Source organism: Beta vulgaris, chromosome 7, assembly GCF_026745355.1.
Source record: "Beta vulgaris subsp. vulgaris cultivar EL10 chromosome 7, EL10.2, whole genome shotgun sequence".
Classification (NCBI taxonomy): Eukaryota; Viridiplantae; Streptophyta; class Magnoliopsida; order Caryophyllales; family Amaranthaceae; genus Beta; species Beta vulgaris.
In genome coordinates, this window is record NC_079208.1 from 22,072,947 (window position 1) to 22,097,189 (window position 24,243).

The window sequence follows — 24,243 nt, forward strand, 5'->3', positions numbered from 1 at the left end:
AAAATGACATTGTGTAACTTTATTGCATTTGGAAAAGATTATGACTATGTAATCGATCCCTTTTGTTCCATAGATTATCTCGGAACAAGGGTTAATTTTTGTTCTGCTCTGTTGGTAATAATGGAACAATTAAGTTTATAGGAAGAAAGAGAAAGAAATCTATTTTATACCCGATAAGTAGCAATACGCAATGGAGCGTTGATACCAGCGTCTATCAGTAAATGCTTTCATACTTGTTCATAATTGGAAGGCTATATTAGTAAGAATTTTCCTTTATTTATTCTCTCTTCTTAAACTAAACCTTTCTAATCTATGCAGAAAATCGAATTAAAAGAAGGTTGATATTATAAAGACAATAATCCTAAATCCTAATTATTACGTTTCCACATCAAAGTGAAATAGAGTACTTAATTATTTTTTCTTTCATTTAATGCCTATTGGTGTTCCAAAAGTTCCCTTTGAAGTCCTGGAGAGGAAGATGCATCTTGGGTTGACGTATAGTGCGACTTGTCAGATATATTGGGTCATATGGGATTTTCCCGTTCTCTCTCCCGATTGAGATATCCCCCCTTTCGCCCAAGAAAGATTGATTGAATCATCCAAAATTTGGAGCGTGAAATGCAATTAGATCCTTTTTTTAGTTTTAGGGGGATTCAGATTAATATTATCAATTAGAATAATTTATGGTTGGCTCAGTTGGACCAAAAAAATGAAGTATCCAGGCTGCCTATAAAAACCCCAATCCCAATTGAGAATATATTGCAAATTACTATTGTATTAATAGTTTATTTACTTTAAACTCTTAATCGTTTCAATTTAAATTCAAAATAGAAAAAAGCTATCTTAACCTTAATCACTCAATTAAAGTAATGAATATAATATGTTGAATATTGAAATTGACGAAAAAAGATATGAAATAAATAAAAAAAGGGGAAATTTTAAGAACAAAAACAAGTGGTATTGGAAACATTTGCCCTATATGTGCAAATCAAAATCGGGCAGATCTTTACCCGGAGTAGAGCATAAACCTAAAAAAAAAAGAGACCCATTCAAGAACAAGAAAATGACATCGTGATTTGGATTGGATCTCGATGATATGATACATCAATGAAAATAAGTTCAATTTTTTTTCGATTTTTTGAATTTTATTCTATTATATATGGGTAATTTCGGGAAAGGAACAAAAAGTAATCTTTCTTGAAAAATAGAAAAGAAGACCCTTGATTATTCATTATAAGTTGAAAAAACCTCGATGAAAAAAAAAGGATAAATAAATCTACACATTGATTTTTTTTCACAATTTTGTTTGAACCGTATGCATCAAAAGGTGCATGTACGGTTCCTAAGGGATACAATTTTACCCTAATCAACCGACTTTATCGAGAAAGATTACTTTTTTTAGGCCAAGAAGTCGATAGGAGATCTCAAATCAACTTAAGGTCTTATGGTATATCTCAGTATCGAGGACGATACCAAGGATTTGTATTTGTTTATAAATTTCTGGCGGATGGGTAATACCCGGAGTAGCTATTTATGATACCATGCAATTTGCGACCAATGTACATACAATATGTATGGGGTTGGCTGCTTCAATGGGATCTTTTATCCTGGTCGGAGGAGAAATTACCAAACGTTTAGCATTCCCTCACGCTTGGTGCCAATGAGTTTTTTATTTGAGAGAAAAAAATAAGACTATGCCTTCACAATATGAAATATTAATATTAAGTAATAATAGCATGGCACTTTGAATTCGATATGGGAAAATTTTGCTCGATTTTATTTTCAAAACATTCGGTTATGTCAGGTTTACTTGTAAGTTTTACTGGGTATGCTTTATATACCGCTTTTGGGCAACCCTCTGAACAACTAATATATCCCTTCGAGGAACACGGAGACTATTCAAAGTAATGAGCCTTCCATATTGGAAGGCTCATTACTTCAATTGAGATAATAAAAAATCATTTCATTTTTTAGTTGGAACTTCAAGAGGTTCCCGAAAAAAGATAGCGAAAAAAATTATCCCTAGAGGAGAGACTAATAGAAATGTATTAACCAACGCTTCCGTAGATTAGATTGTGGTTTACAATTATAGCTTCCATACCTGTTTAATTGGGGTTATTTTCCCGATAATGATAAAAAAGGGTGGTAATTAAAATCAAGATTGCTCTAGTATCCTATGTCAAATCACAACGCAATGTTATATTAAACCCCTTTTCTTCGTGTAGTTAGATCTCCAATTTTTTGGAATGCGCCAAATTCTACTTTAATATCCAAATCGGGGTCAATACCAACAAAACAATCTCTGAAGATGGTTCTAGACCCATGCCAAATGGGCCTGAAGAAAAAGAGTAGGGCAAAGGAGGCATGTCCAAAAGTAAACCAACCCCTGGGATTACTACGAAAAACACCACCAGATTTCAAAGTAGCACGGTCTAATTCGAAAATTTCACCCAATTGAGCACGTCTAGCATATTTTTTCACAGTAGCAGGATCGCTATAGCTGACTCCATTAAGTTTGTCGTTGTAAAACTCAACAGTTACACCTACTTTTTCAACACTATACTTAGATTCGGCTCTTCAAAAAGGAACGTTAGCTCTAACAATTCCGTCCCCATCTACCAAAACGACCAGAAAGGTTTCAAAAAAAGTAGGCATAACCATCCAATGGTTATTCCATTGTCGTTGTCCATTGTTCCTGCTCTCAATAATGCTCCTTTATTGCCAATGTAATCATAAAAAGCCAATTTTTCTCGGGAAATTTCGACCAAGCTTCCGATAAACTTTGATTTTCGGCTAACCCAACACTTATTGTCGGTATATTTCTTGTTGAAAGTATCCCTGATCCCATTGACAATGTGTTGGGCCAAATAATTTGATCGGAGTAGTTGCTGAACCATACCACATAGTTCCGGCAACAACAAAAGGTGTAAAAAAGACAGCGGCGATACTACTAGAAAGAACGATTTCAATATTGCCCATACGTAATCCTTTGTAAAACGTTGAGGCGGACTGACACTAAGATGGAATAAACCGGCTAATATACCTAATGTCCCTGCTGCAATATGATGAGAGGCTATTCCTCTTGGAACAAAAGGATCAAAACCTTCCACGCCCCATGCTGGACTTACAGGTTGTACTTTTCCATTTACTCCATAAGGTCGGACACCCATAGTCCGGGCCCGTACAAGCCTGTTACATGAAATGCACCAAAACCAAAACAAGCCATCCCGGAAAGAAATAAATGAATTCCAAAAATCCTAGGCAAATCCAAAGAATGTTTTCATGTACGTTCATCATAAAATATTTCTAGATCCGAATACGCCCAATGCCAAATAGCTCCCCAAAAGAAAAAACCAAAAAACACAATATGCGCTCCGGCCACACCTTCGTAACTCTAAATGCCGGGATCTGTTATACTCCCCCCTTGTAATACTCCAACCGCCCCATGAATCGGTTATTCCTAAATGAGTCATGAAAGGTATAACGAACATACCCTGTCTCCATATTGGATCATGAACGGGGTAAGAGGGATCAAAAACAGCTAATTCATACAAAGCCATCGAACCGGCGCAACCAGCAACCAGAGTTGTATGCATGATATGGACATAAAGCAAGCGGCTGGGATCATTCAATACGACGGTATGAACACGATACCAAGGCAAACCCATGGAAATACCCCTTTACCAAAGAAAAATGACACTATGTAACTTTATTGCATTGGAATACTATGACTATGCAATGGATCCCTTTTTTCCATAGATTATCTCGGAACAAGGGTTAATTTTTGTTCTATTCTGTTGGTAATAATGGAACAATTAGGTTTGTGGGAACAAAGAGAATGAAATCTATTCTATACCCGATAAGTAGCAATACGCAATGGGGCGTTCATACCACCGTCTATTAGTAAATGTTTTCATACTTGTTCATAATTGGAAGGCTATATTAGTAAGAATTTTCCTTTATTTATTCTCTCTTCTTAAACTAAACCTTTCTAATCAATGCAGAAAATAGAATTAATAGGAGGTTGATATTATAAAGACAGTAATCCTAAACCCTAATTATTACGTTTCCACATCAAAGTGAAATAGAGTACTTAAATATTTTTTCTTTCATTTAATGCCTATTGGTTTTCCAAAAGTTCCGTTTCGAAGTCCTGGAGAGGAAGATGCATCTTGGGTTCACGTATAGTGTGACTTGTCAGATATATTGGGTCATATGGGATTTTCCCGTTCTCTCTCCCGATTGAGATAACCCCCCTTTCGCCCAAGAAAGATTGATTGAATCATCCAAAATTTGGAGCGTGAAATGCAATTAGATCCTTTTTTAGTTTTAGGGTGGTTTCGATTAATATTATCAATGAGAATAATTTATGGTTGGCTCAGTTTGACCAATAAAATGAAGTATCCAGGCTCCGCCTATAAAACCCCCAATCCCAATTTAGAATATATTGCAAATTACTACTTGTATTATATAGTTTATGTACTTTAAACTTTTAATCGTTTCAATTTGAAATTCAAAATAGAAAAAGAACGATCTTAACCTTAATCACTCAATTAAAGTTGTAACAGCCCGCACTTCCGACCTGCTAACTAATCACACTTAAGATACACAAAACACAATCAATAATTAACAAACCTCGAATTTACATTTATTCACACCTGTAACAACCTGCACTTCCGAGCTGCTAACTAATCACACTTAAGATACACAAAACACAATCAATACTTAAGAAACCTCGAATTTACATTTATTCACACCTGTAATAACCTGCACTTTCGAGTTGCTAACTAATCACACTTAAGATACACAAAACACAATCAATACTTAACAAACCTCGAATTTTTATTTTTCTTTTCCAATATCCATTTATATAATATTACTCATCCAATAGAAGAAATTATGCTCCAAACTCTTTTACTTGACCCCTTTGCGGATATGATCTTTTATTACATAAGTATTGTAAATTATATCTCTCTAATTGATACTCCTCTAAACCACCACCAAGATTGGATCCTTTATTTCACTGATACGACATTCATATCTCAAATCCTACACATCCTCTGAACTTACAAACCTCTCGTCGGAACTCCATGAACTCATAAATTAATATTTGACCTTTGAAATTCACATCCAAATTTACTGTTCCCTAACTATCTAATCTATGTCCACCACATAACATCTTCATTCTTAGTTAGAACCTCCCAACAATTACTTCATCCTTCAATTATGACATCACAAATCTTCATTCTTATATAACCAAACTCCATATTATTTTCGGAGATATCTTCAGGTGATACCATTAAACCTTATTTATACGTCATAAGTAAATCTTAGGATATTTGACTACTTCTAATAATATCCTCAAAGCGCCAATTGTATTTCTTAAACAGAACTTCACAAGTACCCATCTCACATCAAACTCATTCTAACTTAGATGCCAAACTCCATATAACATAATTCATCTATGATATTTTGTAAAGATATAACTTGTTTCACTAGACTTACGTGTTTCCAAACTTAAATCCGAAAATAATGCTCATTAAATTGACCCAAATTTGAGAGGCTTTTTCCTATGAGAACTTCTTAATAGGAGTAAAGATCCTCCCCGTCATTAATAAAACTAGAAAATTCTGATTTATAATTTCACGAGTCCATATTTGTTCATAACTCCAAGTCATAGTTTTCAAAGTTCACACTAGTAGAATAAATGCTATTTGCTGCGGTGATATTGCTGCGGTTTTACCTATACGCAGCAATATAACACGCAAAAAGAAAAAAAAATAGAAAATAACAATATTGCTGCGGTTCCCGTCCAAAACCGCAGCAATATTGTTCGACGAAAACATTTAGAAAAAAATGTGGGGCCTGGAATAGCTAATATTGCTGCGGTTTTGCGGGGGAAACCGCAACAATATAATAAAAAAATATTTTTTAAATATATTGCTGCGGTTTCCCGCCGAAAACCGCAGCAATATTATCTGCTCCACTCACTTACCACAAAAAAAGCACGCGGATTTCCTTTAAATCTCTCATCCTCCCTTTTTGCCCAGCCATTTTCTCTCAAACCCTCACAGTCTCACTCTTATCACTCCTCTACTCGCCGTTTTCTCTCACACTCTCACACTCATCCCCTCCTCTCCTCGCCATTTTCTCTCTCCTCTCAACCTCTCGACCTCTCAACCACTCACACTCATTACTCCTCTCATCTTCCAGTGTCTTCATCGCCAACCCCTCGAGATTTGTTCGTCGACCGTTCGTCGTTCTTTGCAGCCGTCGGCAACGTTTCTTCGTCGTTCTTTGCAGCCGTCGGCAACGTTTCTTCGTCGGCAACGTTTCTTCGTCGCCGTTCGTCGTTCTTTGCAGCCGTGCTCCTCGCCACTCATCCTCGAGATTTCTTCTTCATCGGCTTTTAGATCTGTTTTTCGTTTTTTTACTGTTTCTTCATTGGCTTTTAGATCTGTTTTTCATTTTTTTGTTCATCAGTTTATTTTTCATTTTTATTTTCGTTTCTGATTTTTTTGTTCATAAGCCTTGTTTATAATTTTGTTTTCTTTTCGTTCCTGTTTTTTTTCGTTTTTATTTTTATTTCTGGTTTTTTCGTTCATTGTCTATTTTATTTTTTCGTTTTTTTTATTATTTCAGATCTGTTTTATCATTTTTCTTTTATCGTTCTTTTCTTCATTTCGCAGATCTGTTTTTTTTTTCGTTTTTCAATTGTTCTGATTTGTTTATTTTTTTCGTTTTTTTATTATTAAATTTTTTTTTTCATTTTTCTTTTCTCTTTCTTTTAGATCTGTTTTTTATTTCGTTTTTTTGGTTTTTTTTTGGGTTGGCCTCTCATGGTGCTGTTTTTTTGTTTTAGGAAATTGATGAAGGTTGAAATGACTGAAACTCAGATGAAAACGAGGAAAACTTACATTATTTAGTTCTAATTTTGTTAGTTTATATTAAGTTTGTCTAATGTAATGTTAAGCTTGTTTCTTTATTTTTTTTTTTTGTTAATGTATTAGAATTAATGTTAAGTTTTTCTGATATATTATTAAGCTTGTCTTTGTATTTTTTTTGTTAATGGGTTAGAATTAATGTTAAGCTTTTCTAATATAATATTATGTTTGTCTCCATTTTGTTTGTAATGTTAAGCTTCTCTTTCTTTTCTAATGTTTTGTAGTTTAGATTCTGTTGAAAATTTATGATTTTTAGCAATTTTTTTTATTTATGTTATCTTTCGAATTCAATGATAAAAAAATTTTTTTTTTTTTTGGACCTACTTATTGCTGCGGTTTTGGGCCAGAAACCGCAGCAATATTACCTTTTTGGGCCACCTTCTGTCACCACAATTCCTTATATTGCTGCGGTTTGGTCGTTAAAACCGCAACAATACTATTAATACCTATTGCTGCGCGCCCTATTCCGCAGCAATAGGGCACTTTTTAACCGCAGCAAGTAGCCTTTTTTCTACTAGTGTCATGATCATATATAATAAAAATCTCAAACCATAATAAAGAGTTTTTCATACTTTCATAATTCCATATAAAACTTATATCACAAATATTTTCACAATTGCCTTAACCCTAAAATTTTAACTCAACATCCTTGATCAAAATTCCTTTCTTTTTCTCTCAAACTTTCAAATATAACTATAGTTTAAATCGAAAGCGAGTTCATAAATATATCGAGTCGACGTCCCGACTTAGTTCGTAAATCGAAGTACTTGTTATAAAATCACTTATATAGTTAGATATACTAAGGATCATTGCTTAATTCTCATAACTACACTTTCATATAAAAGATCAACTTACTAAGCATAAGAAACTTATTATAAATTCGATGTGGAAACATGTAGGTTTAACAATATCACACATCTATATTATTGAAGGATTCAACTACCTCCAATTAGTTCTTCATAGAAATATCACTCAGTAAAACTCATCACATAAATAGCTTTCGCTCATAGCTTAAAACCAAATATATAGTTAACTCCTCTTGTAAACACACGAATAACACTTTGAATAATTTTGAATTTATATAAAAGGCTTATTAAGCTCAGCACATGAAATCACATAAAACACGAATATAGATTCAAAGGTGGAAGGACATGTGTGTACCTTGAAACAATTCCCAATAATTCGACATTCTGGATAACCAACTATAGCTCGAACTTCATAATTTCTCTCCATATACATACTCCAACAACGAACTCAAAACAATAACAACAATCATTAACCATTCTCACAACAATTTAGATAAACAAATTGAATTACTCATACTTTTTAAGCTCTTCCATGAACTAACCACCACAACTCTTATATACAACCCATTCAACTAATCCAACTCACAACATCAATTCTATCTCTAGTTAACATCATGCTGATTTCAGAGAGTATTATCAAACAACATAATTCATAAAAATCAGTTTTTATAAACTTACTTAAGAGGCTTACTTCATATTAGAAGCTTCAATCCAATAAGAAAGATAAAATATTCAATATTTAACTTTAACAACTCTTATCATAACTATATTTTCTAATCAATAACAAAATTGAGAACGAAGTTTATTTCTAAAATCAGAATATAAAGTTCAATTGCACCACACTTGAATTGGAATCAAAGGAGATGAGGAATTAAGAAAAATTAGCTTATACCTTCATATGGAAAGGAATACCAACACAATGGCAGCAACAAGGCAAACAAGTTAGCAATGACAACATGGAAAAACAAAGCCAACCACGGCAGCAGTGCAACACAAAGTACAGCAGCAGTGCTCCAAACTCCGAATTGAGCGATTTTTGTGCCCAAATTCATTAGCTCGAAGTGATCTACAACTTTGATTCAGCAACAAAGAGCAAAATTAGATTGAATGTTGTAGATAATTGAGGTAACAGATTGTCGGAATAAAAATAGAGCAGAGAGAAATGAAGGTAGCAACACCAAACTTACAAAGACCATAACGCATCGCTCCGAACTCCAAATCAAGTGATTTTTGTGCCCAAATTCATTAGCTCGAAGTTATGTACAACTTTGATTCAGCAACAAAGAGAAAAATTGGATTTAATATTGTAGATAATTGGGGCAACAGATTGTCGAACAGAGGAGAGAGAAATGAAGGTAGCAACACCAAACTTGCAAAGACCATAACTCATAGCTTCGAACTCCAAATCAAGTGATTTTTGGGTCTACGTTCAATAACTTTTGAGATCTGCAACTTTCATGCAATAAGTTTGGGTAAATTTCAACTCCACAATGCAAAAATTGAACATGCACATTACGGGTTATAAAATCAGAGGATAGAGAAAATTATTGTTTGGGGTTTTTATTTTGGTTTTGGGGTTTCTCCCAATTCTCAAACACTTGGGTAATTAAACTGAAATATTGAAGAGAACAATTAATATATGAGAAAATACACTTTGGCACTTGATTGAAAAATTATGAAGAAGAGAGAGTGATGCTTTAGCATCTAGAGTAGATGACATGAGTGAGGAGAGATAAATTGTAATTAAAAATGGGTTTCTCTTTATTTCAAAGCTTTAAATTCAACTCCATATCTCTATTATATAAAATCCATACTAATTTATTTGTGCTTGGAACTTACTTTAGATGATAAATAATAATTCTCAAAGTAATTTCTTTACTAATATGAACATAGCTAATTTTGACTAAAACGTGTCTGAAAATATCAGCTATTATACTTATCAAATTTCATTTATAAAGTCGTTAATAAGTCTACTTAAAATATAGGCTATTACAAAAGTAATGAATATAATATGTTGAATGTTGAAATTGACGAAAGAAACGATATGAAATAATTAAATAAAAAGGGAAATCTTAAGAACAAAAAAAAAAGTGGTATTGGAAACATTTTCCCTATATGTGCAAATCAAAATCGGCAGATCTTTACCCGGAGTATAGCATAAACCAAAAAAAAGAAAAGAAACCCATTGAAGAACAAGAAAATAACATCATGATTTGGATTGGATCTCGATGATATGATGCATCAATGAAAAGTAAGTTCAATAAGTTTAGTAAATTCGATTTTTTTTCGAATTTAGTAGAATTTTATTCTATTATTAAATGGGTAATTTCGGAAAAGGTACAAAAAGTAATCTTTCTTGAAAAATAGAAAAGAAGACCGTTGATAATTGATAAGTGCGTTCCTAACACACTTTATGGCTTCCTTTTGGCTTGTTTTGGTTCCCTTTTTCCCCTTTCTTCCCTCTTTCTCTTCACTTTTCCCTTCTATTTCATTCACTTGATCATACTTGATCATAGTTACATTTTGCTAGATTTTCGATCTATTTTGATCGAATTTCTAGCACATATGCTTTCACCATGTTTGCTCGTGTTTTTATTGCAGGTATGACCCTTTTCGGGGACGAGTAATGCGAGACATGGCTTAAAGAAACAAGCTAGAGGATGTGAGGGAGCATGAGGTGCGTTTTGAGTCCCTCTCACATGATGGTGCGCCCGGACAGGCTGCAGGTGCGCCCACACCATCGACAAATTATGGAGCAAACAACATAACGCATAGGTGCGCCCGCATAACGCATAGGTGCGCCCGCACCCAGCACAAGGTGCGCCCGCACATTTTGACGGAGGAATTCAGGCTGAGGCTGAAGACTTAGGTGCGCCCGCACCTGACATGTGGTGCGCCCGCACCTGACATGTGGTGCTCCCGCACCTGACATGTGGTGCGCCCGCACCTGACATGTGGTGCGCCCGCACCTATTCAAGGTGCGCCCGCACTTTACGATTCCGGAACAAAACATTCGCTTCATTAAACATTTTTGTGGGAGTTTTAGACTACGCTTTCATTCTATTTTTTACACAATATTTTAGGGTTTTGTATTAGCGAGAAAACACTTTAATTAGTTTTCATTGGTAATTGAGATTAGTGATCATAGTTTGTGATTCCATTGATATTCAAGGTACTTTTCTTCATCTTAATTCAAAGTTTCAGTTTTTAATTCATTCTCTTGGTGTTTGTTTATGTCTTATATTATTTAAGATCTTCATTCTCTAAGTTTATTAATTGCGATTTTCATTAGTTTAATTATTACTTAATCATGTTTAGCCTTAGATTAGTCATAGATTCATTGTTTAATTCCTTTAAGTCCATGATTAGTGAGTAGTTTCATAATCTAGGGTTAGGGTGAAAGTATGAATTAGGGTTTAAATATATGATGTTGATGTGATTGTGATGTTTAAAGAAGTTTATGCATTGATCTTGGTGTTTTGAACCTTAGGATAGATATTGATCACATTTATACTTTGGTATTTTGATTTCAAATGTTCTAATGAATTTTGAACTCTTTTATCATCCCCAAGAATCAACTTAATTTCTATGCCAAGATATTGGATGGAAATTAAGGGGATCCTTCATTAGGGGTTTTCCAAACTTATTGAATCTCTTAATCAATTAACTAAAGACCATTCGAGAGAGGATTTAGTTGATTGATTAAGTGATTACTCTTGAGGACCATTCGAGAGAGGACTCAAGTATTTAGAGGGAAACTAAACCTTGCATAATCTCTCGTACTCACAATCGCATTAACAATTCATTGCTATTCTTATTCATACTAGTAACCTTAACTCTAGTGTCTTTTATTTGATATTTAAACTCTGATATTTGCTTGTTCTAGTTGTTAGTTAGTCTTAATTGTTACCAAACATCTTTCAAACCCCCAAATACCTTTCAATTAGGTAGTCTGACTTGATAGACTTAATCAATCCCATTTTCCCTGTGGATCGACCCTTGACTTGCCCTTACTATTCTCTTAGTAATTGCTTGTTAGGACTTATAAATATTGTTTGGAAAGCGGTTCTTAGTGCCTTAACGACACACTAAAAACCTCTTATCAAAATGGCGCCGTTGCCGGGGAAATTTGCTATTGATTGAAGTATATTTTAGTTTAGTTTGCTTAGTTGATTTTTCTTTTATTTTCTTTTTAACTGTGGTTGTTATTTGCTAATCCTCTGCTTAGCTTTGTTGTGTTACATGAGAAGAAGAACTCACGGTTCACCCACATTGCCTCTAGATCCTGAAATCGACCGTACATTGCGAAAGCTTCGGAAGAATTTGGAAAATTTGACTTTGGGTTCCGAGCCTTTCACCAATCTCAAGTACATCAAGTGAAGTTGAATCAGAAATGGGTGAAGCAAATCCACAACTGTTTAGGGATTTCGGAAATCCGGGTTCCTATGTTCTTCAAGGTGGAATTCGACTCCCCACCACCACTACAAATTTCAGCATTCACCCTCAGTATACTCGGATGGTGAAAGCAGAGCAGTTTTGTGGGGGGTCAGATGAAGATCCTCTAGACCATCTCGACAGGTTTCTTGAGATCTGTGCCATGAATAACAACTAATGATGTCTCTCCTGACTACATCAAGATGCATTGTTCCGGTCCTCTCTTACCGGAAAAGCAAAGTCATGGCTCAAGAGCTTGCCTGCTAATTCCCTCACTACATGGGAAGAAGTCACAATGGCCTTCTTGAAGAAATACTTCCCGGAGTGGAAGACTGCGGACATAAGGAGGAAGATCTCCTCATTTGAGCAAGAGAACGATGAGACACTTGCCGAAGCTTGGGAGCGGTTCAAGGAGATGATCCGTTCATGCCCACACCATGAGTTCAACAAGAATCTACTCATGCGATTTTTCTATGATGGTCTTGATCCGATTTCACGGGCCAACCTTGATGCTGGAGCGGGAGGTCAACTTCTAAGATCCCGCAAGAACAACTTGAGTCCACAATTGAGGAAGTGATCAAGAACTACTCATGGGGTGGAAGACGAAGAGGTGCTCAACCTAAGAAGAGCGGAAAGTTTGAATTAGACCCCATGGATCAAATTCAAGCCAAGATGGACCAACTCGACAAGAAGCTCTCAAGATCAATCTTGCATCGTCTACTCCTTCACAGGTAAACTCTTTTTCTTGTGATATTTGTGGTGGTACTAACCATGATACTTCTTATTGTGGAGGTACCCATTCGGAGCATGTGGCGGCAATAATTCAAGAGGAGATGGGTATCAAGGAAACCAAGGGTATAGGAACAATCAACAAGGAGGTTGGAGACAACCTCAACAAAACTACACCCAAGGATTCAACCAACCTCAACAAGGATGGAATCAACCTCAACAAGGGTACAACCAAGCTCACAACCAAGGGTTTGCGCAAGGGTATAACCAAAACCAAAACTATAACCAAGGTGGTTCCTCCTCACAAGGGTCCAACACTTACCAAGCTCCACATCAAAGGACCAACAACCCAAAACCTCCCTCCAATCTTCCATTCCCCAAACAAAATCCCGAACCTACACCATCTCTCGATCCAACCTCTCTCCAAATTCTCCAACAACTCCAATCCATGAACCAAATTCTCCAAAACCATGAGCAAAGGTTTCAAGAGCTACAAGCCCACAACAAAATGCTTGAAACCCAAATCGCCCAAGTAGCTGAGAAAAATCCCTCAACCCCCACAAATCAACTTCCAGGCCAACCCATCCCTAACCCCAACCTCCATCAAGCCAAAGCCATTCATTTGAGGTCGGGAACAAGTATGCGGGTCCTAAGATGCCAATGGGGAGTTAGAGAAGGATGAAGAGGCTGAGGAAACTGAGAAAGAGGAAGTTGAGGAAAAAGACGAGTCACATGTTCAAGTTGGTGACAAAAACCATTGCCATCACCTCCACCAACCAAGTCTTATGTGCCTCCGGTTCCCTATCCTCATAGGTTGGTAGAGAGAAAGTTGAGTGACAAGTTCACTAAATTTCTTAATTGATGAAGAGCCTGCAAATCAACATCCATTCCTTGAGGCTATGTCTCAAATGCCGCTTATGCAAGTTCTTGAAAAGATTCCTCTCCAATAAGCGAAAACTTGAAGATGAGCTTATCTCCCTACCTTACCAAGTGAGTGCTCTTGTGCAACGAACTATGCCCCAAGAAGCAAAGAGATCCCGGGAGTTTCACCTTGCTGGTGAAGATAGGTGATTTAGAGCCTAAGGGTGCACTGGTCGATCTAGGAGCAAGTGTCAATTTCATGCCCCTCTTTATTGCAAAGCATCTGAAATTTCCTCTTCATCCTACGCGCAAAATGATTCAATTGGCGGACCGCACTGTGAGAGTCTCCTGTGGTGACTTGGAGGATATACTGATTTAAGTTGGGCATGTGTTTGTACTACGCGACTTTGTGGTGATGGATATGGAGGAAGATCCTAAGACTCCTCTTATTCTGGGAAGAGAAGCTCTAAAGACATTGGGTGCCGTGATAAACTGTAAAAACAACACAATCACGGTTGAGGTAGCAAATGAGCGGGTGGTGTTTGAGTTCTCTAAGACATTGAAGAGACCTATGATGGAGAGAATTTGCCGGGTAAGCCTAGTGGAAGATGAGTTAGAGGACGCCATGAGTGTGGATAATTCTGGGGACGAGTTGTATGCTACTCTTACCGATGCCCTTATGTAATCCCCCACATTTTTAAAGGATTTTCATAAATATATTAAGTTATTTATGTAATTATATTAAATCCAAATGAGTTTGGAAAATGATTTGACTTTTAAAAAGGGTTGACTATTTTAAAAGTCAACTAAAAATATTTTTCTAAGCTTAATAAAGTTTGTAATATTTTAATTAAGCGTGTTTTAAATAAGAGTTTAATTATTAAAAGTATATTTGAAAAGAAACTTAATGGAATCGAAAGCCCAAAAGAAATAAAAAGGGAAAGGATAATTTGATGACTAAAGTCCTAACAAGCCCATCTTGTTAGTCATCAAAGTTTTAATTATTGAATTCCTTTTCCTAAGCCCAATAGGATTAGCCTATTGTTTTAATTATTGAATTCCTTTTTCCTAAGCCCAATAGGATTAGCCTATTTAAATATCCTAAAACCCAAATATTTTGCCCTACACTTTATTTTCTCTCTCCTCACTTGCACGTGAGTTCCGAAATCCTTCCCCCTCACTCGACATTTTCTCTCTCTCTTCCTCTTGAGCGTGACTTCCATCTTTTCTCTCAAAAATCGTTTCTTCTTCGCTAAGTAACGTTTCTTGTCGAACAAGAAACGTCACAAACCTTTTCTTGAAGCCGAAAAAAGTGATTTCCGCCGGTCCTTGCTGCTGTCCTCAGTCCGGCGCCCTCTTTCCTCCTCTTATTTTGGTTGTTTTCTTTGCTTCTCCTTTAAGATTCCATTAAAGTTCTAATTTTTATTGTTATTTTATTATTATTTGCATGATTTCGATTTGAGTTATTATTTTTATTATGAAATATATATTTTTCGGATCATATGTATAAAAGAAAATTTTCAGATTTATTATTTGTAGTTTTAATCATGAAAGATGTGATTTTTAGGGTTTTAAATCACTAGAAATCGTATATTTAGAGTATGAATATGAATTTTGATTGGAATACGATTTTTATATTCATTTAAAATATTTTCAGAAGGTTTAGAAAATTTTATAGTTGCTGGAAATTCAGAAAGTCAATATTTTAAGGTTTTTAATGGTTTTTAATCACTAGAATAATTTAGCTATACTAGGGATTAAAAATAATGAGAGTTTAAATGATAAAAACGATTTTTAAAGAAGTTTAGAAGGGTTTGGGACGTTTTAAAGTTGCTGTATTTTTTTTAGTACAAGTATTTACTCGATTTCTTGGTTGTTTTAGGCGGAGAATTCACTATAGGGGACTTTTAGTGCTTAAAAGTGGCCTACCGTTACGTTTATACGAGGTACGTACATAGTCTACGTGCTAAATGGTTAGATACATGCTCTAGGGATGTTTTTAATTTGTAGTATCATGTATAGGACCTTGTAGTTCATATATATGATTTACTGAGATGGCTTTACATGTTATTTGCTTGTATGCTACATGTAAACTAAGAATATGTTTAAGTATGACTTGTTTGTATGGAAGTTTGATGCAAACAATAATTTCAGTTTTGGTATTAATTCGTAGGTGGATTAATTTAAGTAAGTTGGAATCATGTGTTACATAGATTCCTTGGAGATTATTAATTTATCTTATAAGAACCGAGGATCTTATTTGGTAATTTTGAGTTATACCTATATAAAGGTACAGCTTACTGTTGGCTAGGTTCAACAGGCAAGTTAGTAAAGAATAAAAGAAGTTAAAGGAGTCTTGGATGCTAAGTTGTGAACACTTATTAATTCTAAGATTAAAAAGGAGTTTTGTGATGTTATGTGATTGGTAGTTGTGAGTATTATGTGCTTGGTTGGTGTCAACACAAGTATAAAATGAATGCAACGTAAAGTGAAACAAGAATAGGTTATAGACTTTAGACTGGTGCACGTCTAGAGTTGGACACTAAGGGTTGGGGTACATAGTCCGCCGTGATATGTACCTTCGAGGTTGGCTTGATCACCATTCCTCTTTAGTTCAAAGGTTCCTCGATATCGTAGGTCATTCTGGTTTACGAAGTCATGACCGTATTCCTATTTCAGTATAGTCAACTCGTCCCAATAACTATTCCATTTAAAGAAGAAATAAAAGTTAGAGTCTAGTTCAGTAAGAGTTATCTGCAATTGTTATGTTATTATTATTTTATTCTACAAGTTGTGTTGTAGTATCATGTTTAGGAGTATTATTATCTGATATGTAGTACTCAGCTTTGCTGATTACGTGCTTGTCTGTGTTTGTGATCATGGCTTTGCCTATTGATCCTGTGGTGATCCTTCGGGGGAGCAGAGTCAAGAAAGCATTGACATTACAGGTTCGAAGATGCATACCATTGGGGAATCTGGAATGGAGAGGCTTTTGTGACATTAATAGTATTTAAGTTGTTTCTAGGAATTTATATTTTCAGACTTTAGCTTTAAGTTGGTGTGTTTCAGTTCAAACATTGTTTGACTCTTATTTCATAAGTTTAATAAAGTTGGTTTTGTTTTGTAAGTTTTCCGCTGCAAAATTCTGAGTAAGCCGAAACGTTATCACACGGGCGATAATGCCTGGGTAATTCTCTAAGTTTTATATTATAAGTATTTTCTAGAAAGAGAGAATTATCGGGGTGTTACACCTTAGCTTGGACATGGAAGAGGAAACACAAGATGAGGCGTTTAAGGTTCTAGCTACATCATCCACGGATAAAGAGGGGTGTTCTAAGCCTCCTCCCAAGGTAGAGTTCACCCTCTCTTAGATATGTTTTTCTTGATGATGCATGCACTTATCCTATTATTGTCAATTCGAGTCTTGATGACATTTCTATATCCAAACTGATTGGAATTTTGCAAAAATATAAAGATGTCATTGGGTATTCGATTGATGACCTTAAGGGGATAAGCCCTTCTCTTGCTATGCATCGTATCATCTCATCGATAGTAATGCCTCCTCCATCGAGCATTAGAGAAAGCTCAATCCCAACCTCAAAGAGGTTGTGAAAATGGAGATCTTGAAACTGTGTGACGCGGGAATCATCTATGCTATCTCATATAGCAAGTGGGTGAGCCCGATTCACGTGGTTCCAAAAAAAGGAGGCATGACTATAGTTGAGAATGAGAAAGGAGAAACAATTTCGACTAGGACCATCACTGGGTGGAGAGTCTGTATTGATTACAGAAAACTGAACAAATCCACCCGGAAAGATCATTTCCCGCTTCCCTTCATTGACCAAATGTTGGAGAGGCTTGCTCGTCATTCACACTTCTGTTTTCTCGATGGTTATTCCGGATTCTTTCAAATCCCCATTAATCTGGATGACCAAGAGAAAACCACCTTTACTTGTCCGTATGGGATATTTGCATATCGAATGATGCCCTTTGGTTTGTGTAATGCCCCATCCACTTTTCAAAGGTGTATGACAGCAATCTTCTCTGACATGCTAGAAGATTCCATTGAAGTGTTCATGGACGACTTTAGTGTGTGTGGTTCGTATTTTGACACATGTCTGGTTAATCTTGAATGTATGCTCAAAAGGTGTCAAGAGACGAACCTCGTCCTAAATTGGAAAAAGTGTCTCTTTTTGGTCGAGGAAGGCATTGTCCTTGGGCATAAAGTGCCGAAAAAGGGTATTGAGGTAGATCCGGCAAAGGTTTCGGTTATGGAGAAGCTTCCGCCACCGAACTCGGTGACGGGAGTTCATGCTTTCCTTGGACATGCTGGTTTTTACCGGCGTTTCATCAAGGATTTCTCTCAAATAGCCAAACCGTTGATGAATCTACTTCAAAAAGATGTTGATTTTGAGTTTGATGAGTCTTGTACTAAGGCTTTTGAAACTCTTAAAAAAGCCCTTACTTCAGCCCCCATTGTGCAAGCTCTGGATTGGAGCTTGCCTTTTGAGCTAATGTGCGATGCTAGTGACTTTTCAGTGGGAGTTGTTCTTGGGCAACGCAAGGAAGGGAGGCTTCATGTGATAACCTATGCAAGTAGGACTCTGGATGATGCTCAACGGAACTATGCAACTACGAAGAAGGATATGGTTGTCGTAGTCTTTGCATTTGACAAGTTCCATTCTTACTTGACATGTAATAAGGTTGTGGTATACACGGATCATTTTGCAGTCCGGTATTTGATGAGTAAGAAGGATGCCAAGCCTCGGCTCATTAGGTGGGTGTTGCTTCTTCAGGAGTTTGATTTTGAGATGAAAGAGAAGAAAGGGACGGAGAATGTGGTAGCTGACCATCTTTCTCGCCTCCCTCTTGATAATCTGGAGGAGATTCCTATCGAGGAAGATTTGAGAGAAGAAGCATTGTTCGCCATTCTGAATAATGAGGTTCCATGGTTCGCGGATTATGCGAATTATTTGGCTTGTGGGATAGAGCCTCATGGTTTTAGTTCCCAACAAAGGAAGCGGTTTTTCAAAGAGGTTTCAAGGTTCTACTAGGATGACCGCTCCTTTTTAAGAAGTGTGTTGATGGAGTGTTTAGGAGATGTGTGCCTAATCATGAGATAACCTCTGTTTTGACTCATTGCCATATTTTGGCATGTGGAGGGCATGGTGGAGCAAGCAAAACTGTTGCTAAGGTGCTCCAATGTGGTATGTTTTTGCCGACATTGCAAAAGGATGCTCGATAATTTGTTTTAGCTTGTGATAAATGTCAAAGGAGTGGTGGCATCACAAAGAGACATGAGATGCCTCAACAGAACATTCTTGAGGTTGAGCCGTTTGATGTCTGGGGAGTCGACTTTATGGGTCCATTCGTTCCTTCCTGTGGGAATGTGTACATTCTTGCTGCGGTCGACTACGTGACAAAATGGGTTGAAGCCATTGCCTCTCCTACCAATGACCATAAGGTAGTGACCAAGCTTTTGAAGAAGATCATCTTCCCTCGATTTAGGGTGCCCCCTGTGTTGATCAGTGATGGCGGTTCACACTTCGCCAAAAAGCAATTAGAAGCACTATTGAAGAATACGGGGTGAATCACAAAGTAGGTCTTCCTTATCACCCCCAAACCCAAGGCCAAGTTGAGGTCTCGAATCGAGAGGTTAAGAACATCCTTGAGAGAGTGGTCAATAGGACACGGAAGGATTGGTCTTTGAAGCTTGATGGTGCCCTTTGGGCTCTTCGCACGGCTTTCAAGACACCCATAAGCACCACTCCCTATCGCCTTGTGTATGGCAAGACATGTCATTTGCCGGCTGAGCTAGAACACAAGGCTTGGTGGGCAGTTAAGGAGCTCAACATGGATCTTCAATTGGCGGGAGAAGCTCGAAAAGAAAGGCTAGTAGAGCTGGAAGAACTTCGTTTTGACGCCTATGAGAGTTCTAGCCTATACAAAGAGCAAACAAAGAAATGGCACGATCACCGGATTCAACAACGAGAATTCCGGGTTGGGGACAAAGTCTTGTTGTTCAACTCAAGACTAAAGCTTTTCCTCGAAAAGTTAAAGTCCAAGTGGTCGGGTCCTTTCTCCGTGTTCAAGACTACTCCATATGGAGCTTATGAAGTTATGGGTGAGAATGGTCCATTTTGGGTAAGCGGTCAAAGGTTGAAGTTCTATCATGATTCTCATGCCGTTGGTTCAATTGGTTGCTTGATTCTTCGCTCACCTGAGCGACTCTTATGATGGACGTATCCTTTTTAGTCAAGCTAATGACTTAAAACAAGCGCTACACGGGAGGCAACCCGTTTCTTTTCTTCCCTTTCATTTATTTTTCTTTTATTTGTTAGTTAGACTTTTGATTATCAGTTAGCCATGAGAGCTACATTGGGATATCTGAGTTTTTATGAAAAGTTGAGTGAAATGAGTGCTTTGGAAAAGAAAGATGTAAAAAACAGACGGGTTAGGTGCTCCCGCACCTGTCCAAGGTGCACCCGCACCAGATTTTGAACACGTTCTTCATAAAAAAAAAAAAAAAAAAAAAAGACTTTGGTGCTCCCGCACCAAGTCAATGTGCGCCCGCACCTTATAAAAAAAACATGATGCGCCCGCACCGACCCAAGGTGCGCCCGCACCAAATCTGTCGATTGTATTTGCAGAAAAACAGAAGACTTAGGTGGTCCCGCACCTATTCCACGTGCACCCGCACCTAGTCCACGTGCACCCGCACATTTCCAAAAACGTTTTTCGAATATTCAGGTGCGCCCACACCTCCACTAGGTGCGCCCGCACCAGATCCTTCAGCGCTTTTCAACAAAAAAACAGAAGGGTCTTGCGCCCGCACCAGACATCTTCTGAAAATTTTGTTTCGATTGCTGCGCCCGCACCAGGAGGAGGTGCGCCCGCACCAACCCGGCTGGGCAAAAAAACGCATGTTTTGTAAAAAAAAGTCGGTCCTCCTTCCTTATTCCTCCTCATATTTTTCGAAAATACTCAAGCTCACTCACTTTATCTCTCTTCCTCCTCTCTAGATCCGGCGACCATACTCCTTTTTCGGCGACTTTCGACGGCAAATCTCACCGAAATCTTCATCCTTTTCCTCTCCACAACATTCAATGGGGTTTTGCAAGGATTTGATTTCTAGGGTTTCAAATTTTGGGGATTTTCATCTCCATGTTGGTAACTCTCTTCTACCCATGCTTTTTTATCAATAATCTAGTAAATTGGACTTCTAGTGTGTTTTCTTTTAGATTGCATGCTTGTTTTCTTTAATTTTTTTTTATTATTCATGAACTTTGCTCCTATTTGTGTTTGATGATGTGGTGAACAAGTGCAATTTTATGTGGTTTGTGATAAATTTAAAATATTCTGACTTTTTGAGAACTACATTGCATGAATTTCTAGGTGTTGTTGATTCTTATGCATAATTGTGGTTGGTTTGGTGAAATTGTCTTGAAAGTCTCTTTGTGTGGTGATATTCTTGCTTGTTAGCAACTTGGTTGCTACTAAATGTGGATTGGCTAGCTGGTAGATTTTAGGATTAGGTTTTGATTTTCTTCCTTTTTGTGTGTTTCTTTGTGTGGTTTGATTTTTCTTTTTGTGTGTTTCTTTGTGTGGTTTGATTTTTCTTTTTGTGTGTTTATTTTTGTCGAGACTCCGTTTTGTGGTGTGTCATTGCAGCAGATCATCACTCATCCTTCCCTTTTTGCAAAACAAAATTTTTACCACCATGGGAACAAGTAGTGGTGAAGGCTCCTCTAGGTCTAAGAGAGCAAAGACCGGGTCCTCTTCACAAGGACCCTCGTCCAGCTCTAATCCCCCTCCCCTCTGTGCTGTGAAACTTCCCAATGCCGCTCATAAACAAATTTTTCAACAACTTTCTGAGCACACGTTTCGTCCCACAAAGTTCTATGACTACTCTACCTGCAACTACCTTAGCATCGAATTGATGATAAGGGAGATGGCAGGTAATGTCGGGTTATCGGACTTCCTTGACATCCATGCACCTACTTATGATCAACTCACTCTCGAATTCTTGAGTACGTTGAACATAAGTAAGGAAGCGGGCACGGGTGTTCTAGCTATTCAATTTCGTATGTTTAATCAAGCTAGAGCACTCTCCTGCGACGAATTCTGTGAGGCATTCGGGATGGATTCTCGAGCTCCCTGTCATGCCCCATTGGGCACCATCTGGCAGGGATAAAATGAGCAAGAATGGTGGGCTAAGATCACCAACGGCACGACTCCGTTTCAGACGAACTCGTCCAAAGCGTCGGAGATCATCCATCTTGCTCTCCGTTACTTCCATAGGATGTTGGTTGACACCATCTTTCCTAAACAGGAAGTAGGACAGTTCAGGAAGGACGAGCTGCTGGTTCTGATGCAGGAGCATCTAGCTTGAACCAAGGTCTTCTTCTACAACATGATCACAAGGAGAAGATGGTGAAGGAAGTACAATTTTTAAGCTTAACTAGCTCGGTCTGTCCTAAAACTCTACTTAAGCATCTTAATTAGGTTAATCTTTTGTTAATATCTTCTTAAGCAAGATTAATTAGTCATTATTATGTATTGGTAATCAAGTTTAGTAAGTTATTAACTAGCCTAATTACATGTTTAAGTTAAGCTAATCATGTTTTATAGCTAAGCTAGCTTATCTTTTATTTAATCAAGCTTAAGAAGATGTTTTGCTGCCATTTCAAGCCACCTCCAGCTTATGGAAAGACTTAGGGGAGTGTAGAAGGCCATTTGAAGTTCACATGGGAAAAAGAAGCCATAACAAATGAGAATAGAAGACTTCATGGCAAGGGAAGCAAACTGCCAGCTCCTAGGCGTCCCAGCAACCTTCTCTTTGAAGCTTTTGGGCATCAATCATTTCTTCTGCAAATGCTGTAAACTTTTGGGGATATTTAGTTTATGAAATTTATTTTAATATTCCATTGGTAGTTTTTCTAATTTCCAACTTACAATAGGGTAGCTAAGCTATTTTGTAGGAGCTGTGCTATAATGGTTGTAATATTTGTTTCACTTAGTTTATTGTCCTAGTTGGTATAGCAATAGTCGTCCAAATGAGCTGATTTTTGGACATGTTGTAAACATATATATTAAATTTGTAATCCTTTTGGAATTAGATCAATTGAATGAAAAGTGAAACTTTTATGCCCAAAATACAAAGTTGTGTGAATAGTGTTTATCTCGGTCAGTTTTGACCATTTATCAAACCATTGCTAATTCATTCATCTAAACATTGATTTGGTGATTGAATCACAAAGTAGATTCAAACTAGAAGCTCATTGTTATAGTTTGGTCTTGATTGGTGGTACTTTGGTTAGTGGAAAGTGGTGGTTGTTCGACTAGTTCGAACCGGTTTGATACATGTTCTTTATCTTTGTTCTTTCTTAACTTGAATGCTCTTGGTGTCTAAATCTTTATGCATCATTTGGTATCATAGCTTAAGGTTTATTAAGAGCATTCAATTCATCCCATAAACACACTCAAAACACTCCTTAAACCCAAACACAATCCCCCCTAAAACCGAACCTATTCTAAGCCCAAACACACTTCTTTTCTTTCTTTCAAGCCTAACTTTCATTAAGGTTGAATCAATCATGATTGGAGGTGAAGAAAATGAGTTTAGAAGGGTATGAACAGATGAAGCAAGGTTGGTGGAGTGAGAATCAAATAGCCACTTTTGAGCAAATGGCTAATTTGATGAGTTTGAGAGAGGGTTTAGAGGACATTAGGAGAGAAAATGTGGAGGATGAAGGTGTAGCTATGATAGTAGTGAGGAGGTAGTCTCTTGAGTCTTCAAGACTAGGAAAAGCCACGAAAAAAGAGTTTTAGAGACATTAAGTTAGAAGTTCCTGAGTTTGATGGAAACCTTAATCCAGATGTTTATTTGGAGTGGGTTTCAAGGTGTGATAGGATCTTTGAACTTAAGGAGTATGATGATGCTAAAGTTTAAAGTTGCTGTAGCTAAGCTAAAGGGGTATGCATCCCTTTGGTGGGAGAATGTTGTTAGCTAGAACTAGAAAGCATAAGCCTAAAATCAAGAGTTGGATAAACTTAAGAAGAAAATGAAAGAGAAGTTTTTACCTTCCACTATACTCTTGATTTATATAACCAATTACCTGAATTTTCTCAAGATCATAAGGGAGTGAACATTACATTCATGAGTTTGAGAAATTTGATGATGAACTTGATGTTCAAGAGAGAGAGCAAACATGTCACGTTTCTAGGAGGTTAGAAAAGACATTAGGAGGAAGGTGGAGTTACAACCTTATTCTACCTTAGATGAACTCTTTAAGTTGCTTTAAAGTTGAAAACACTTAAGGAGAAGAAAAGAAACCTTTTGTGAGAGGAACTACCTATTCTAAGGGGGTTCTAATGTTAAAACACCATACACATCTCCTTACACTCCTAAAGGTGAGGTTCGAAGGTGTTAGATAAAGGGAAGAAGTAGTGGAAGAAACCTCAAAAAA

The 24,243-nt window shown here is 37.0% G+C and overlaps 1 non-coding gene and 1 pseudogene across 1 annotated transcript; both read right to left on the reverse strand.

The window, feature by feature from the left end:
• Positions 1-2,042: 2,042 nt before the first annotated feature.
• LOC125494362 (photosystem II CP47 reaction center protein-like) lies at positions 2,043-3,668 on the reverse strand (annotated as a pseudogene).
• An 8,853-nt stretch (positions 3,669-12,521) lies between these two features.
• On the reverse strand, positions 12,522-12,628 carry LOC125494381 (small nucleolar RNA R71). The gene has a single exon (XR_007270666.2). It is a non-coding gene; the product is annotated as a small nucleolar RNA R71 (small nucleolar RNA).
• Between the last annotated feature and the right edge of the window lie 11,615 nt (positions 12,629-24,243).